Here is an 18010-nt window from a genome sequence, read left to right on the forward strand (position 1 = left end):
TAGAGGCAGAGGAGATGCCTAATTGGATCAATGATTGTATTTACCTCTCACTATTGACATTTTGGATAAGATTCACCAAGAAAAGGAACGAAATCAAAAGCTCAAGCAATCCAAGAACATGCAAAGGAGGAAGCAAAGTTGTGGATTTTGAAACACAAAGAATGACAGAATATCGCTCCAATTTGACAACTAGATACACCACCTCCTCCTATCAAAGCAATTTAGATTTAGTTGGATTGGCTTGGAAGTATATATGTATGAATCAATGTCTAGCTTGACGGCGGTGAATCGACAGAACGGGCACTTGTGGATACTGGTGCAATAGTTAATTCCATAAAGCATTCAATGTACCTAAATTTGTCACACAAGATGGTGATGCCAAACAAAATTGACATGAGGGCAGTCAATAAAGGGAAAATGGTTAGCTTAGGACAAGCTAATGTGTCAACAATTAACATTGATGGAAACCAATGTCCACATCAATTTCATGTAATGGCAGACATTGGTCTTCATGAAGCAATCATCTTAGGAGTTTCATAGATGCAAATGTACAAAGCAGTTCTCGATTGGCATGATATCACTTTGAAATACAACCTTAAGGGTACCATGTATGTCACACCCTTTGCACAAAAAAATCATATATTTGGAGTGTACATCCAGATGAGCAAGAGCCACAACTTACAATCAAACCCAAAAACATGTACAAAAATCCATGGAAGACATGTCAAACAAATTTGGGTCAAGATATCCATACTGGAAACCAAATCAAAGTAGATATGGTTTCTTTGCAAATTAGTCTTCCAACTTTGGGTCAAGATATCCATACTAGAAACCAAATCAAAGTAGATATGGTTTCTTTGCAAATTAGTCTTCCAACTCAATCCAATAAAATTTAAGAGGAGCAACAACCACTAAGACCAATTATGCTAGGCAAAATAACTCCACACAATGGTTCAACTATCAAGCAAACCAACCCAACTATAAATGAATTCCCAAATCTAACTCAAAAAGACAATAACCGCCAAGAAACCAACCTAGAAATGGAGAACACAACAATCAACACTACAACAGCCTTCACCATCTCCACAACCAACATAAGAGTGGGTACCCAAAGCCACACAAAGCCAAATAAACAATCCGCCAATAGTACTTACTAAACCAACCATCAAGGAACAAGCATACCGTCTTCAAGGCTTTTGTTCGACCAATGCAGTTTATATGGAACCTCGCCAACAAACACCACTGAATAGACATTTTAGTACCATGCACAACATATCATTACCTTTGCATCTCTTTCATGAGAAAATAGGTCCACATCACACAGCCTTGCATAGACATGCTATTCGCGTCCATGCACGTTGCACAAACCTTCATCTGGGATGACTCAGAATGGGAAGGGGGAGTAACAGTAGTTGGAGCAGCTTATTGCAAGATCTAGGGCTGCAAGATGATGAAAGATCATGTGTATAGCATACAATGTGTGTTTTATTGCTTAAAATTTTGTTTTTTATTATTTTTTAGTAGAATTTAACACTTATCATGCATAATAATGAGCCATAATGCCAAATTTTAACGGACAAGATGTCTAGAGTGAGAGTATGTACATATGAGTGTATGTACATACTCTCATATGTGAGAGTATGTACATATGAGTGTATGTACATACTTTTGGCTAGATCTTTGGCCAAGTAATAAAAATTTTCAGTAATTTGCTTTCCTTTTTAAACTAATAAGGATCAAAAATTAATAAACAAAGCCAAAAAAGTCAAAATCAAATTCTAAAAGCAAACATCGAATCTACAAAGCAAGAGCTTCGACCATATCAAGTTTGAAAGGATTGGGCACATGTCAAAATTTGGGCTAACTTATGACGAACTAGAATTGCAAAATAAAAAAAATTTAACCATTGGGCATCCAAATGATGAGCTGTCTGAGCCATAGGTGGTATGCCAGGGGAAATGTGGGCAAATAAGGTAAGTATACAATTGGCACTCGGGGTAAGTCAAACACATATAGGCAAAAGTGGGAAAGTTAGACTTCATTTGCATTTAGTCACAAAGAGAGAGAGAGAGAGAGAGAGAGAGAGAGAGAGAGAGAGAGAGAGAGAGAGAGAGAGAGAGAGAGAGAGAGAGATAGAGATAAAGAGAGAGAGCTTGTTGACCTAGAGTTGTGTGTCAAGTTTATGCCTGCTATGGTCATATAGGATACTTTTACTCCACCAAATTTCGTAAGTATGATCCTTATCAATGAGAAAACAGTTGTGTATGATCAAATGATCACAAACACAATCACAATGAATGTATCAATCAAATAAAATTTGACAAATTCCTAAACTATCAGAGGTTATTTGGGACACCCAGAGGACACCAAATCCAATTATTTTTTCACCAGTAGACTCCACTTGGAAGACACTAGCCATGTGATCAGTGTTGCCAAAGGTGGTGGAACATGAATTGTGATCCATGCCCCCCCCACCTCCAAACCCAGATATTTGTGGTGCAAAAGACTCTTCTTGAAAGCGCTTACACACTGTTGCAATCACAATGAAAAAGTGTTGTTGAACATGGATCACGATCCATGTCCCCCAACATGCCAGACAAGGGTAAAGAGTGCACACACAACTTGACATAGCCTTGGGGAATGTGTCATGCAAATTTTGGGCAAAATGGACCATAGATCAACCAAAAACCAAGGGAAATTGGAAAGTCAATCTCCAAATAATCATTTTGACCCATGATGTGAAAAAGTGATCCAAATTTAGAAATTTATGGAGTAGTAGCTTAGGGAACATATACAAATCCATCCATGAATTTGGGTCAAAATTGGTCACCAAACATGGATCGCGATCCATGTACCCTAAGAGAAGATTTTTCAAAAATTAGGTGCAAATTGATGATACAAGTCAATTATGAAATTATATGTCAAAATTTCATTGTTTGGATGCAAGGAGTATGTATTGTGTCAAAGTTCAGCAATTTTAGAGTGTAGAAGTCAAAGTTTGTGGATTTGGCAAAGTTATTGTATTGAAAGAGATGTTAAGCTTAGTGTACCAAACTTTGTGCAAAAGATGCTTTCAAAATGGGCCAAAATTGCTAGCAATCCAAGGAGGTTTAAACAAACCCCATGCTATGAAAATGGACAGACATATAGGATTGCAACTGTACTTCAACTCTCAATCATAAGAATGGAAAAATCTCAAACAGATCAACCACAAGGAGAGATCAAAGATGGGATCAAAAAACCAAATATGGCAAAGTCGGACCAAATTGGGCCATAAATTGGGAAATTGGGTAAACTTAGGAAAAACTTGTTCAAATCTGAAAATATTTCACCAGTATATTAGGATTGGCTATAGGAACATGTGCAATCCAATATAATGGTGAAGCCACTCTGACAGATAAAGACGGTAAGATAGTTAAGGTTAGAATTACAAATGACCTCATCAACCAAGCACTCCACATGGATCACAATTTGCTCCACAAAACCAAGGCTATAGACAATGATAAGGCCTTTATCAAGTAGTAAGAGCACAAATTCACTTACAAGGACCTAATCTATACCGAGAGAGAATTGACTTTGAGATTGATTTCACAGCATCTCAAAGTTAAAAACCCACCCTGATATATAGATCCAAACTTGCACATATAGTGGTGGTGATGGCCATGGGGTTGGTAGAGCAAAGATTGATCTAGTGTGATCTGGGAAATTACATTCTGGAAAGCCTAGTCAAAGCTAACCTGAAGGGCGATGATAGAAACAAGACGTACATGAACATAGGCCCATTTTTGACTAGGATTGCCTACCAAGAACTTGGTATGATTGATCTACTACATCCTGTAGAATCATAATTGGATTTATTACACAAGGACAAGCATGCAATCAGATCAGCTTTAGGATCCTCCTCTACATCTACCAAAAGACACACAAGAGGACAGAGCTCCAAGGCAAAGATCACTGATAGTGAAGCAACGGAGTCTGATATAGAGCTCATTGGAGATATTAAGACACAAAACAAAGACACTCCCTCACAATTCCAGTCAATAGCAAAGGAGGAAGAAGAGGATGACATTATCATCCCTTTCGTCAGGAGCAAAGCAGATACCAAAGATGCAAACCCAAAGACCCATGGAAGAAACTCAAAGGTTGCAAGAGGAGAGATTGAAGAAGCTTGTTGAAGAAAAGAAGAAAGTTGATGAAGCACGCTCTGACGTTGACGATGAAGATGATTTAGACCTGAATAAGAAGTTAGAAAAGCAAGAAGCGGAGCAAATGGAGAAAATAAAACAATATAGCGAAGAAAAGCTATTGAAAAGATAGAGCTCATGGGCGGTTGCAAGAGGAGAGATTGAAGAAGCTTGCTGAAGAAAAAAAGAAGGTTGATGAAGCACGCTTTGACGCTGATGATGAAGATGATTTAGACCTAAATAAGAAGTTAGAAAAGCAAGAAGCGGAGCAAATGGAGAAAATAAAACAATATAGCTAAGAAAAGCTACTGAAAAGATAGAGCTCATGGGCACATGTTAGCAGCAAGCTAAACCATGTAACATTTTTTGGGAGCTTTATTGTAAAAACACTTATTCTTTTGATAAATCGGGAATATTATAACTCCTATTTTCCAAGTGGATATTGTGATCAATGAGCCGGAGCTATAACCTTCCATATTGTATCAATTTATCCTTAGTTAGAGCTCCCAAAAGATTAGTTTTTGACCAAAGAAACCTTGGCTAAGGTATAAAAGCCAATTTTTGTAAAGTTATTATTAAGCTTTGGATAAGTAATACACAGTGTGAGCTAATGGCGCTCAGTTCTATCCTTCTCATGCGTCCTACTCCCTTGTCGTTTGTTGCGTTGCAACCACAGGTAAGAGCTCTATGCCATTGACGTAAACATATCATGGTAAACTGTAGCTTTTGGCATTGCCCCGCATCCTAATTTCATCATAAGTAGGAATTTAAACTAGGAAATCACAAAGTAATCATAGGCGGGGTATTGGGGCATCATTGCTAAGCATTTAGATGCATTGGAGGTCAGAAATGACTAAGTCAAAATCTCACTGCTGTTAATAATCATATTTTTTGTACTTCATTATAAAAGTGAGATTTAAGACCATAAGCATGTGTGCTTAGTTCTTATATACTTATCCTAGAGGTTTTGTAATATTCGGACGTCATTTGATGCTGTAAGCGTCATGTTTTGTTTGCCGATTAGTAACTAGCTTTTGATGACTTAGGACATTTGAGTGTAGCTTGTGTTAGATGCAAGTTGTCTGTTGTTTTCCAAGAGATTGACACCCTCTTGTAGCCTCTAGGCACTAGTCGAGTCAGCTTCGTTCCATAGATTGACAATTATGCTCGTGGTTCTCGCTATGTCTGCAATAAGATAATAACGGAAACCCATCCACATTTCGCGCCACTGTCGGCATCGAATAGACCTAAACTAGGGAAAACAAGAGCATCTTGTGTAGTTGTCCTTTAACTTCCTCTAGGATCACCTAGAGTTAAACTTTCTCTTTAAAATCGCATAGCTTAAGAATGTTGTCTTTTGTTGTGTAGAGGTAGCTTAGGAGTAGATTGTACTTGCTAAGTACCTTGTAGGATTGTAGGACTGTAGGATTAGGTAAAGATTTTGAGAATGATTGATGGATGAGACAAGTCTTAAGATCAAGGCTCAGGAAACCATTAAAAATAAGAAAACAAGTGTTTCTAGACACCTTCCACAACCCAATTGCAGCAGTAGAACCTAGGAGTAGGGTGAGTAGAATTCGAGATGGAACTCAAATCATTGCTCACTCCAAAAGAATCATTTGTGATTTGTTTATGTGAAGTTGCAAAATTTCAAGTCTACGGCTTGAAACAGCACCAAAAGACTTTCAACCACTGAATCTGGGTGGAGATTATGCTCATAAAAGTTGTATGAACCAGTGGGTAAGCTTAAGCATGCATTTGAGGTAAATTTTCAAGAGTTTGCAAAAACTCACATTATTTACATTTTCTTGAGACCAAATTAAGCTTTGACTTGACTCAGAGGCTTAAAACATGTCACAAAAAGATTGACCATTGAAAAAATTACAAAAAATGTTCATTTTAGGCCAAAAGTAAATAATCATGATTATTTACTTTTAGCTCAAAATTGACCAAGATTGATACCAGAGACTTTATGCATGATTACAAATATCTTTTGTGAAGGCTCATAAAATTTGGATCACAAAACAGACCAAAAACTTGATAAAATTTGAAATTTGTCAAGAAATTGAGTTTGGCTTGATAAATCTGGATCAAATTTGGTGAAACTTGACTCAGAGGCTTACTTTGAAGTGTTTAACATGTGTGTATGCTCAGATGATAAAAAATATGCTAAATTTTTCCATAAGTAAATAATCACGATTATTTACTTTTGTCCAATTTTCAAACATTTTGGGCCAGCCAAGCATTCCACAAGTTCTATCATGTTGCATGGAGCCCACATGTCAAATTTGGTAAGATATGGATCTATAAAGTGAAAATTGTGGCCAAATTCTCAAAAATTGGGTGTGTGAACACTAAACAATTAATAACTTGGACAAATCTTGTTCAAATTCAGTGAAACCTGTCGAGAGACTACAACAAGATGTTTATATGGCAAAACAAGCTTAAAAAGTGAGAAAATTTGAGAAAAGTAAATAATCAGATTATTTACTTTTGAGCCCCAAAGACAAGATTTTGGACTTTTGAGCTTGTACAACATTAAAATCACATAATACAAGGCCACTGGTCAAGTTTGGATTCCATCGGGTCCAAATTATTACATGTTAACTCAGTTTCCAAGTTGCAAATTAGTCCTTTAGCTCTCTGTAGAATCTAAAAGTCTCATTTGCTGACTCACTTAGCTAAGATTGAAGTGATATACACTGACCAATCACAATAGTTAGCAAAAATTGTACAGTCTTTGAGAGAAAACGGCTAACTTGGTTAAAACTGACACAGGAACCAGGTTGCAGGCAAAAAATTGAGAGCTTGATAGGAGTTGAATTCAAGTCAAGTGGAAAAAACGGATAACAATTCAATCCGCTGCTAACTACTCTATCCAGGGCTTAACAAGTCTATATGAACCTTAGATATGGTTGTATACTAGCAAATCAAGGCATATTTGGAGAGACTGCTAGTAGGGTATCCACAGAAGAGAGTGTGAATCAAGGTGATCACTTGGGCACTATCTTAGAAGAAGTCTCAGACACTTGTTCCAACTCAACATCTAAAATGTCTTCCTATTTGACTCAGTCACGAATCGGAACAATAGTGCGATATAAGCGCATACCCACCTTTTATAAGACTAATGTCCATGGAGCCTCAGGTTTACCTGGATCCTAACGAGGAGTATGCCATTCACATTGATGACCATGACATAGAGTTTGAAGAGGAAACTAGAGCAAACAAACAAGGAAAAATGTATATGGATAAAAACGAGACTTAGTATGTAAAAGTTGAAAATCTTGATGTGATAGACAAATGGGGGCTAGAAGTGAACACAAGAATTTCAGATATGTTAGCAAAAGAAGGTCCACCGACTTTAGAATTCAAGGGACGATCAAGTTGATTTGAAACCTTTGAAACGGCTTAGCACTGATAATCCTAGGATTGGAGTCTATTGTTGGGAGGATAGGAACGTCAAAGATATTTTATGGACCTCTCATGCCAAACCAGGGCAGTTAACACCCATGAAGATCATTTTATATCTCCAAGATCAAAGACAAGGGTTCCACAAATCTACCATCTTACATGTTTAGGGATTGTTATAACAATAACTTTGTTATGATGAATCTTGAGGAGGTAGAACAAACCAGATACCAAGGGTACTCTATAAGAGATTCAATCTTGGGGCAAGGATTTGATCCTCTTCCAAGAGAGGAACTCCGTGAGAGATCTTTTGGGAGCAATGTTAAAAAACCTGAACCTACCTCATCGTAAAGAAAATTGAGTGACATTAAAGCCAGTCCAGGGCTACATGAGTCACTATTTCTAATAGATTGGTTTGAAGGACTCAAGACAGGACCAACTGCCAAAAGAGTTGAAGCTCAGTCAAATAGACGTGTCAAACTAGCTGATTTTTAAAAATGGGTCAAAAAATGCAGTGGATATGGGGATCCATATGACCACTTAGCTAGCTTCAAGCAAGTGCTAAGAGTAGAACGCATATTTGATTTCCACACTCAATTTGAGTGATTTTGAATGACTTTAGAAGGAAAAGCTTTGACAGGGTTCCAAAACATTCCACCAAGGTCAATCATGGATTTGAATACATTAGCTTAGGGATTTGTAGTTGCATGTTTCAAAACTGGAATCAAACATAATACGGTAGCTCAAATCTATAGCTTCAAACAAAAATAAGGTGAGTCTATTAGGGATTGTGCAACTAAGATGAAGCAATACATTGCAAGATGCCCAGAATTAGAAATACCAATAGAGGAAATATTAGTGTCATTGTTTCTAAAAGGATTGCTCAACAAAGAACTTCATGCTATAATGTATAACAAGAAGCATATGACCCTAGAAGAGTGTGTATCAGATGCTATTGACCTGGGAGACAATTGTGATATTTTCAATGAAGAAGATGTCCCTAAGGATACTTAGAGTGAGAAAAAAACATCCACAAAACCAACACAAGTGGGAACAGTTGTTGCAGCACCGCTTACAGCCATAGAAGCCATGCTCAAAATGATGAACAAAATGATGAATAATATGCAAAAAGCACCTATGAGAGGACCAGGACAAGGGATACCTCAACAGCGACAGTCAATTAGGCTGCAAAAATGGTATGCTATTGAGGGTAAATGGACCAACCATGAGACCAATGAGTACTATTACCAACCAAAGTACACTGGAAATGTTCAATATATTTCTATGAGATTACAAGGACAACCCATGTATAGATATCAGCCTAATATGGCCCCAGCACAAAGACCACCGATGGGTATGGAAAGACCACAACCAATGTTGGGTCAACAACCTCCATATCCTGGACATAATGTAGTTCCTGTAAAGTACGTGCATTCAAAAGGAGTCATAGATGAACAAGCACTAGTGCATGTTACATCTTATGTTGAGCCTTGTCCATCTACAGTAATGATAGAAGGAGAGTGGTATAATTCACATCCACCTTCAATGGAAGAACCTGTGACTTATGCTACACCAGATCTTACACCGATGTACTTTGTATCTAATCAAGGTGTTAAACCTCCAATGATAAGACCCATGATTAAGCCAAAGACTAGAAACTGCCATAATTGTAATGCAGATGATCATTGGAAAAATGAATGCCCAGAACCTGACAAGAACATTAAGCCAGTTGAAGCTTTTTGTACACAATGTTGCAAAAAGGGTTCCACTTTCTTGAAGACTGTCCAAAAAATCCGTTAAACAAAGGAAAAGCAGTGGTGAATGTAGTCCTAGTGATGCCTAGTAGCTCTTCAAAAAGTGAACCTATTGTTCCGATCAAGGTGATCACTAGAGCCAAAGCTAAGAAAAAGAACATAACTCCTTTGATGAATCAGAGAATACTGAGAAAACAGAAACAAAAGGACAAAATTGAGAAAAAAACCCAAGAAACTATTCCAAGAAAAATTGAAAGAAATTGGAAGTGAAATCAAGGAAACCATAATAAAATCTAGAGGATCACTTTTGGTAGACAAAATTTTTAAGCCAATCAATGTCACCTTGGAAGCTTTCCAAGCGGGACTTAAACCAGGCCAAAACATGGAAAACAAATGGAAAAACTATCCTTCTCCAGATATGGAAGCACCTAAGCTTGAAGCTTATCAAATTTTGGTAAGAATTACTCAAGAGATGCTGGAAAAACAAAAACCCAAGCTTGAGAGTATAGCAAAACTCGAGGAGCTTGTGGAAGAAACCAATAAAGAGAAATCCAAAGTGGTGGTAGAACCCCACCGTGAAGCTAAAGAGCCAGAACTCATAGTGCCTAACAGTGAAGATGCTTTAGATGGAATTCCGTTTGTGGAGGCAGACTGGCTAGGACATTAATGGGAAAAAGTGAGAGAGATTAATGATGGGAGCATAACTTTGAAGTCAGCTCCTATAGAGGAAGTTTGGTTAGACAATTTACCTCCTGACATGGGACATTGATATACAATCCTTGTATAGGGATTGCGGTTCTGAAGCATCAGGAATGTCTAAACCAATGACTCTAAAAGCACTACCCTCTTACTTAGGGGACAACGAAGATGAGTCCATAGTGTGTAAAACCACTCAAGTAAAAGAGCGGAACAGACCCTAGAGGTAGAAAACATCCATTCAATGATGTCAACACCCATTCAATGTACTCTTACCTTGGGAGAACTGCTAAAAATCAAACCATATTTATGGAATGATTTACGAAAACTCTATAGAAGGTGGGGATAACCGGGCCAATAGTAAAAAATTTGGGCAAATTGAAACATGAATTGGATAACAAGGAGATTAGATCCGTCCCTATGAACAAAGTTGGAGAATACTACAAAGGGGAAGAAGGAAACACAACCCTTCCGGTGAGATATAATGATGTAGAAACCATAGCACTAGTGGAGAGTGGAGCTGGCATAGCCATAGCCACAAAAGCAATATGGGAATCATGGGGAAAACCATCCATTAGACAAACTCGAATGAAATTACAATTGGCTGATAGACAGATAGAAAAAACCCTAGGACTACTTGAAAAGGTGATCGTTAGTTACTGTGGAATTGATTATCAACATACTTTTGTGATAGTGGACTTTGGAAAGAAACTTACCTATGAAATCATCTTGGGTAGACCATTCATGCGGCAAGTATAGCTCATTCAAGATTGGGAAAACAATTACCTGTATTTGAAGCAAGTGGGATCAATCACAAGGGTTAATTTGAAACATCACACTTATAGAGATGTAATGAAAACACCCATTCAAGAATTTGACTTGGTCTCTTCAACTAAATCAAAGCTTCCATCTTGGTTAAACAAAGATACACCTATTTGGATGTGTGGAGCCTCAGAAAAAGGGAGTTTAAAATGAGAAGAATGTATCTTAGAAAGGGATTGCACTGATGAAGCATATATACCTGAACCCTTTCCGGGGTATTTTTTGAGCCATTCGAGTGGACTCAATTGGATGTATGTGTGAATACATCTATGCCTACTCAATTTTGCAATGAGGATGGTTATGACATAATTCCCATACGAATGATCTCAACCCTTCAAATTGAAGATGAAGTTCAGGAACCCAAGGACTTACTAAAAGCTCAACAAGTCCTTTTAGACCTCTATTATGATGCTATTGATGAGTTTCAAGAACATTGTTAGCAGCTGGACACACCCTACAGAGCTCGGCGGATTTTTTTTTTTGTAATTATTCTTTAATTGAGAAAAACCGACATTTCACCTTTGTAAATAGTGGGGCTTGCCGAAGCTTCTAGATTGTATCCCATTTTTGACATTTAGATTGAGTAGATGGTTAAATTGGAACATTAGGGTTTGAGATTGTAAGGTATTTATACCACTTTTGACCTTAATGAAAAGAACCTTTGTCATTTTTAAAAAATTTCTGTCTGTGAATGAGCGTACTATGTACGAGAGAGAGTGGGAGTTTCATCTTGACGCTGCGCACGCACCGCTGGTTGAAATCGAGTGCGGAGAAGTGCAACATGTTGCCCTCGACGAGAGCTACACGCCAATACCTACATTACGTGACGGGTGGTGTGTACGGGGCCCGGGTATTGCGGGTGTGCGATCTAGTTTTGCCAACTTGACCCACGAGCTACATCTGGTGATTCGGTGAGCATACGTTATCCGTTTTTGCATTTCAGCATATCTACGCGTTCGCATTAAGGAGAGCTACACAATAGGCACTTTAGTTTTCGGAAACGACGACTTGCAAATTTCGACCAGACATCCTACGTGATTTTGCACCAAGTGTTTAAGGTTGGGATTTTGGTTCATGGACCTTAGGGAGAGCGACCTATTAGTGTTAATAAGGTTTCCTTCAAGTTCATGGCGTTTTGAGAACGTTTGATGAGTATTTGGCTCTTGGAAGCGTTGTAGGAAATCTCCTCTTATGCACTCCTGAAGGTTGTAGCTTAGACATTGGGTAGAGACCTATGTAGGAATTAGTCGAGAGTCGGTCAAGTGTAGGTTGACACCCTATGCTTGCTTCCACGCGCCTGCGGATTGAGCTTCGTCCTTAGCTGACAAATCTCGTTAGGTGAGTTCTCACTGTGCTGACGTCCGTTGTGGCGCATCTGCCAACATTGGCGCCGTTGCCGGGGAACGAAGACCCTAGGTAGGTGACTGAGACTAGTCCTTGAGGATAGGGATTCTTTGGCTTGCCAGAGTCTCGTTTTACATTTAGATAGGATCAGAGGGTGGAGGACTCTCTAGGTCTTAGGAGGAGTCTAGGGAGCGAGTGTCTGGCCTAGATCCTTCGACTTAGGTAGACTTAGGTAGACTTAGATAGTTTTAGGTATTAGTTGAGTTGTGGTGTAGAGAGTAGGAGTTGGAGTGGTAGAAGCGGTGAAAGGATAGCTTGAGAGTCCGGAGAGGCCAGGAAGCAACCGAGACACCATTATCACCATCTCACATGATGAGTAGGAGTAGGGTAAGTAGGACATCATGATTCATGATCTAGAGCACTTCATGCATGTTATATTTATTGTTAGGTTCATCACAAGGTTGTAAAAGACGGAAAAGAGTGTTTGAAAGCTGAAGTGAAGTTCAAAAGTTTTTGTGAGTGTTTCTGAGAGAGCTGCAAAGCATCAGAAATATTTCTGTCAGAAAAAAATTAAATTTTAAGCCAGGAGACATCCTACGCGTAGGATGTTTACAAGGTGATCTGGTGGAAATTTTGAAATTCTGAGTTGACCAGTGTGTTAAGAAGGTAGGTTTTACCCTATTTTCACCTGGAAAGTGGAAGTTTGACCATATCTTGACAGGGTAAGGCCAGATAGACAGAAATTGCCAGGCATCCTACCCAAATTGTGCCAAGGCATTATTTTAAGACCAAAACCATAGGATGGCTGCATGAGAATGATCTGCATGATTTATTGTGTGCCTAAGAAAGGTTTCATCTCAATTGGGTGAGAAAATTGGGTTTTAAGCAGACTTTAGCATCTTTGACTGAAAAGGGCTAGGACAGCTAAAATTGGGGTCTTTTGAAATCCAAACCAAAATCTAAGCATAGCACTGGGTTGCTGACATCAAGGGGAAGCTGTGGCTCAAGTTTGGGGTCAAACAGACCAAATAGACATCCTACGCATAGTATGTATTCTGTGTGATTTAGCACTCCATACCTAATTTTGAGCATACCAAAGTGATCAGCACCTCAAGAGGAGTCTATGCTTTGCATTTGAAGCCATTTTGAGCAGTTAGACATGCTACACATAGAATGTCTAATGCATGAAACAGAAGCAAAAAACTGATTGTGGGCATAGCAGGGTGTTGTATAGCCTGAGGCAAGTCTCCTAGTCAATTTTGGTCCAAATTGGAGTTGATTTGACTGGTCAGACCAACAATCAGGCTGCTGGAACAGATTTCTGATCAATTGACCAGCTTGTAGGTGTCCAAATCAAAAAGTAAAAACAGTTGTGGACTCAGCACATCAAGGAAAATACATAGTGCAAACTCCAGGCAAAACAGAGTAGGAAGACATTCTACACGTAGGATGTCTACAGGGGCTTAGTGAAGAGAAAAGATGATTGAGGACATAGGGTGATGTTCCAATTGACTTGAGGGTTCCAGAACTTCTTTTAGAAGTGAATTTGGACCTTGTTTGACCTTTTGACGGAGCAAAGATGGAATTAAGACTTTCCATGTAAATTGACCAACATCCGAGGGAAGTACAGTTCCAGATTAGCAGACCTAATCTAGAACATTAGAAGTGTATAAAATACACTAGTGATTGAGGTTAACCCTCCAGTTATACCAATCATTACTAAAACCACCTCTAGCGGTTAAATGCTTTGATTCGATTGCCGAAATTAAGCGCTTGTGTACAGGTATATTCAGCGGCGGCAAAGCAAGAAGTTGTGCGGAAACTGATCCTTTGCCAGGTGAGTGGTTGGATTTGTGTTAAATTGCATTGCTAAGTTTGATGAATTTAAGATCAGGAAGACACATTCTTAGAGATCAAAAGGTGGCAGGTGATCAGGTTAGCTTAGTGTCCACCGAGGAGAGTGTAACTCAGGCAAGGCTAGATCCATTAGCACCGATCATTGAGGAGGGTAGTGATACTGACACTTCATCCGATAAGTCCTTCTTCATGATGGGTAGTCAACAGCCAGGAGGTTTCTTCGATGAAGGACCAATGCCAGGAGGAAGCACCTCCCAAAATCCTTTGAGTGATTCCAAGTTCACTATAATCTTCTTAGAAGGAACAAACTCGAGGGGAGCCCTAGTTTATTTTTATTATCGAGGACGCAATTGTATTTGTATTGAAGAAAGGTCTGCCCAGAGACTCGAGATAATTCGAGTCTATGATGATGGTGATAGATTCCGAGACGAAAAGAGGAACCACTATCTGATAGTTAGTAACCCGAAGATTACAACAGATATGGAAATAACGTGGCGAAAGGAAAAATGGTTTCAGAAACTCAAGAATCGCCTCCAAACATTGATCGACTGGAGCTCTTTTTATGTATGATAAGAAAACAACTAGGGTCTCTACTTATAATGAGAATGTGGGAATTTACAAGCATGAGAGCGAGGGAGTAGTCTCTTACTTTCGTTGCAAAGAACCCTACCCAAACGAATTAAGCAAAGACAAGGTTATTTACTTATTCTCTTATGACATTTCTAGGGGGAAGGATATTGTTTTTGTTGACAGGTACGGGTGAGAATACAAACGTACTCTCCCAGAGGAGGTAGAAAAGCCCTACGACTAAAAAGATATGTGAAGTTCTGTCCTGTGGAAGAACTTCCAACTCAGTCAAGACTTATGCTTATATTTATTCAAGGACTGAGGAATGCAGATCTCCAGAAGGACTTACATATGAAGAGGAGCACGACGTTAAACGAGTTAACTAAGGAGGCTCTTTACCTTGTAGACAATTGTGCAGTCTACAAGGAGGGTGAATTCAAGGATCTTGATGACGATTCATCCTCACAACAAAGTGGAAGCAAGTCAACTAAGACAGCACCGAAAAGAGAAGTAGCAGTAAGCCAGGAGAAGCTTGTAGAGAAAGTGCTAAAAAAGATTAACTTGTATGCCAAACCTCAGGCTAAACAGCCAAAGTGGTGTGCTATTGAACAAAAATGGACAAACCATGTGACGGAGGAATGTTATTATAGCAAGGGATACGTGAGAGAACGACCTTATGCTCCCCAAGCTCAAGTAGCATCTCCTCAACTTCCACCAGTGCCTAGGTATCAAGCAGGAAACCTACCAGGACCTGTAGGTGTAGAAAGACCACAACCAGTGTTGGGGCAGCAACCACCCCTACCAGGATTACGACCAGTCGGCATAAGATACACACCAATAGAACTGAACCAGAAGAGAAGGCTTTGGTGCCTATGCATTCATATTATGAAGATCACAATGGATATGCTGCAAATCCTATCTATTATCCACCGGAAGAACCCCCAACGCCAGAATCTTGGAGCATGATGGGAAGTGCAGGACCACCAACAACTGCACAGGCAACAGGAGAAGGAAGATATAGCTTGGATGAACGAACATTGTTGTTCATGGCCAACGGAGGCATGGGTAGGAAGAGACATGCATACCAACAAAGAGGAGCTCAAGGAGCACCTCAACAGCCTAAGGGACCCTGCTACAAGTGTGGTGGAGACCATTGGCTAAGAGACTGTCCTCATGATGAAATCATTAGATTCAACGCATATTGCACCGAGTGTGAAATTAGTCATTTGATTCTTGATTGCCCTAAGAACCCGAGAAAAGGAGCAAAAACTACCTTGAATATGCTGGAAGCAGTGCCTTCCAGTGGAGTGTCAGAAAACGATACAGTCATACCTATTTAGGAAGTGACACGGGCCCAAGCTCAAAGAAGGACAAATGAACCCATAATTGAAGAGCCAAAAATCGATGCCCCAAGTTCAGAAATGAAAAATCGTAGAAGCACTTGGAAAGCTAGAAAGGCGCATATGAAATCCAGGAGAGAACGAGAGCAAACGGCTCTATCCGAGGAGTTAAAACACACAAAGGTTAGATGGGTGAAAGCATGGTTTGGTGGTACAAAAAAAGGACCTATTTTGCTTCTACCTGGTTGGTACTTCTACATATGTCCACACTTTGGAGGGAACCTTTTTTTTCATCTATGTTAAAGAATGGTAGGAGGGAAATTTGTATGATTTAAACTTTCCGTGAAAGAAAACGTGGGTGGGGCAATAAGTAATGGGAGTGGTGTTTTGAAACCGTGCCAAAAGTCCCATCACAGACTGCGTTTGTGAGTGGCGCAGTTGCTCAACACATTTTCCAGCTTCCGCCTTGCTCTCTTACTACATCGCCTTCTGCAAACCACTACAGTTGTGGGTAACAAGCTCCCCGGCTACTCACAATCAGGAAGATGAGGACGCCAGCGAGGAAATCAGCAGCCAAAGCGTCATCGGACAATGGGAAAAAGAAGAAGAGGACAATGGACGCAAAATCCCCTCAGAACATCGACACCCCAAATACGAGGGCTAGCAAGGGGGCCTCCTTTGTGGAGAGGGAGAAACCTGCTGTGTCCATGGAGACTTCATTTAAGCCTAGGCCTCTTTTTGCCAATGATGAGACTCCACGGTCATCTACAACATCTAAAGGTAGGCGTTATGAGAGCTGTGCGTTGTCTGGTGATTTACCATTTTCTTTTCCATGCATGCAAGCTTCTGCATGTCTTTTATCTAATGAGGTCTGCATTTGCTTTTTTTGCATGCAGCAAGTACATGTGCATGTTTGGGATCTTCTTAGGAATTTAGGGTTTAGGAAAGTTACAAAGTTACATGTATAAGCTGCTCTTTTGATTGCTAACTTGCATGCATGCAAGTGAAAAAATCAGTATATGTTGTACATGAGCATAGCACAAAGTTGAAGCTCAGTAGGGATGTCAGCATAACCAAATTTGGTTAGTACCAAATTTGGTACTAACCAGTACCAAATTTGATACTAACCACAACCAAAATTGGCTTTGTACACAACTGAATTTTGCAATTGTCACCTGAATGACATACATTCATTTCATTCCATGTGTTTTGTTTTCCACAACTGAAATGAGGCCTATAATGAGGGCATGTCTTTACTTGCATGTTGTTTCCACATCGCAGGAAAAAACAAGATGGAGGAGTACCCTATCTTGACAAAGTTCTGCTATACAGCACAAGAGCTTCATGATGAGTATGGTTTGAGCATGGAGGGGGTGCTGCCAAAGGATCTTACAGAAGATGACATCCCCGATGACCAGTGGCTCACTGTATTCAGGCATTCCAGCCAGAAGAAGACAAAGATTTACTTAAATCACGTGCAGCCACAGCTTCAGGATGAATGCAGGTTCCTGTTCCATAAGGTGTACCAAGCCCCACCATCATGCGGGGAGATCACTACAAAATTTTCCCGTTGTTTTGCATATGAGAAGTGTCATGCAGCCACAAAGGACCCTGCGGGCCATAGGGTTGCATGGGACAGGTTTGGTGAGAGTGTATTCAACATGTGTTCCTCCCGACCAGGAGGCTTGGAAAAGAAGGTTGAGAATTGGCGAAAGGCAAACGGTGCGTCCGAGGGAGGCCACCCGCCAAATACCAAGAAGCCCCGACTTACGCCAGTCGGTAGTATGCCCCCTACACAGAAAGTCCCCCCACAGCGTCATGAGGAGAAGACACCTGATTATATTGCGGACCCTGAAGCTATGGTTGGGAGAGTCCCTCGGACATGTGTCGGGGTAGCCGATAGGCTGAAAGAGCTGACAATGTCTATGAAGCAGAAGAAGGAAACACTCTTGAGGGCAGAGGGTTCCAATAAACTTGTCAAGCAGATTATGGACGACATCAAGGAATATGAGACCCAACTGGAAACACTGAGAGAGGC

This window comes from Adiantum capillus-veneris, chromosome 29, assembly GCF_014529385.1.
Source record: "Adiantum capillus-veneris isolate H3 chromosome 29, ASM1452938v2, whole genome shotgun sequence".
NCBI classification, from domain to species: domain Eukaryota; kingdom Viridiplantae; phylum Streptophyta; class Polypodiopsida; order Polypodiales; family Pteridaceae; genus Adiantum; species Adiantum capillus-veneris.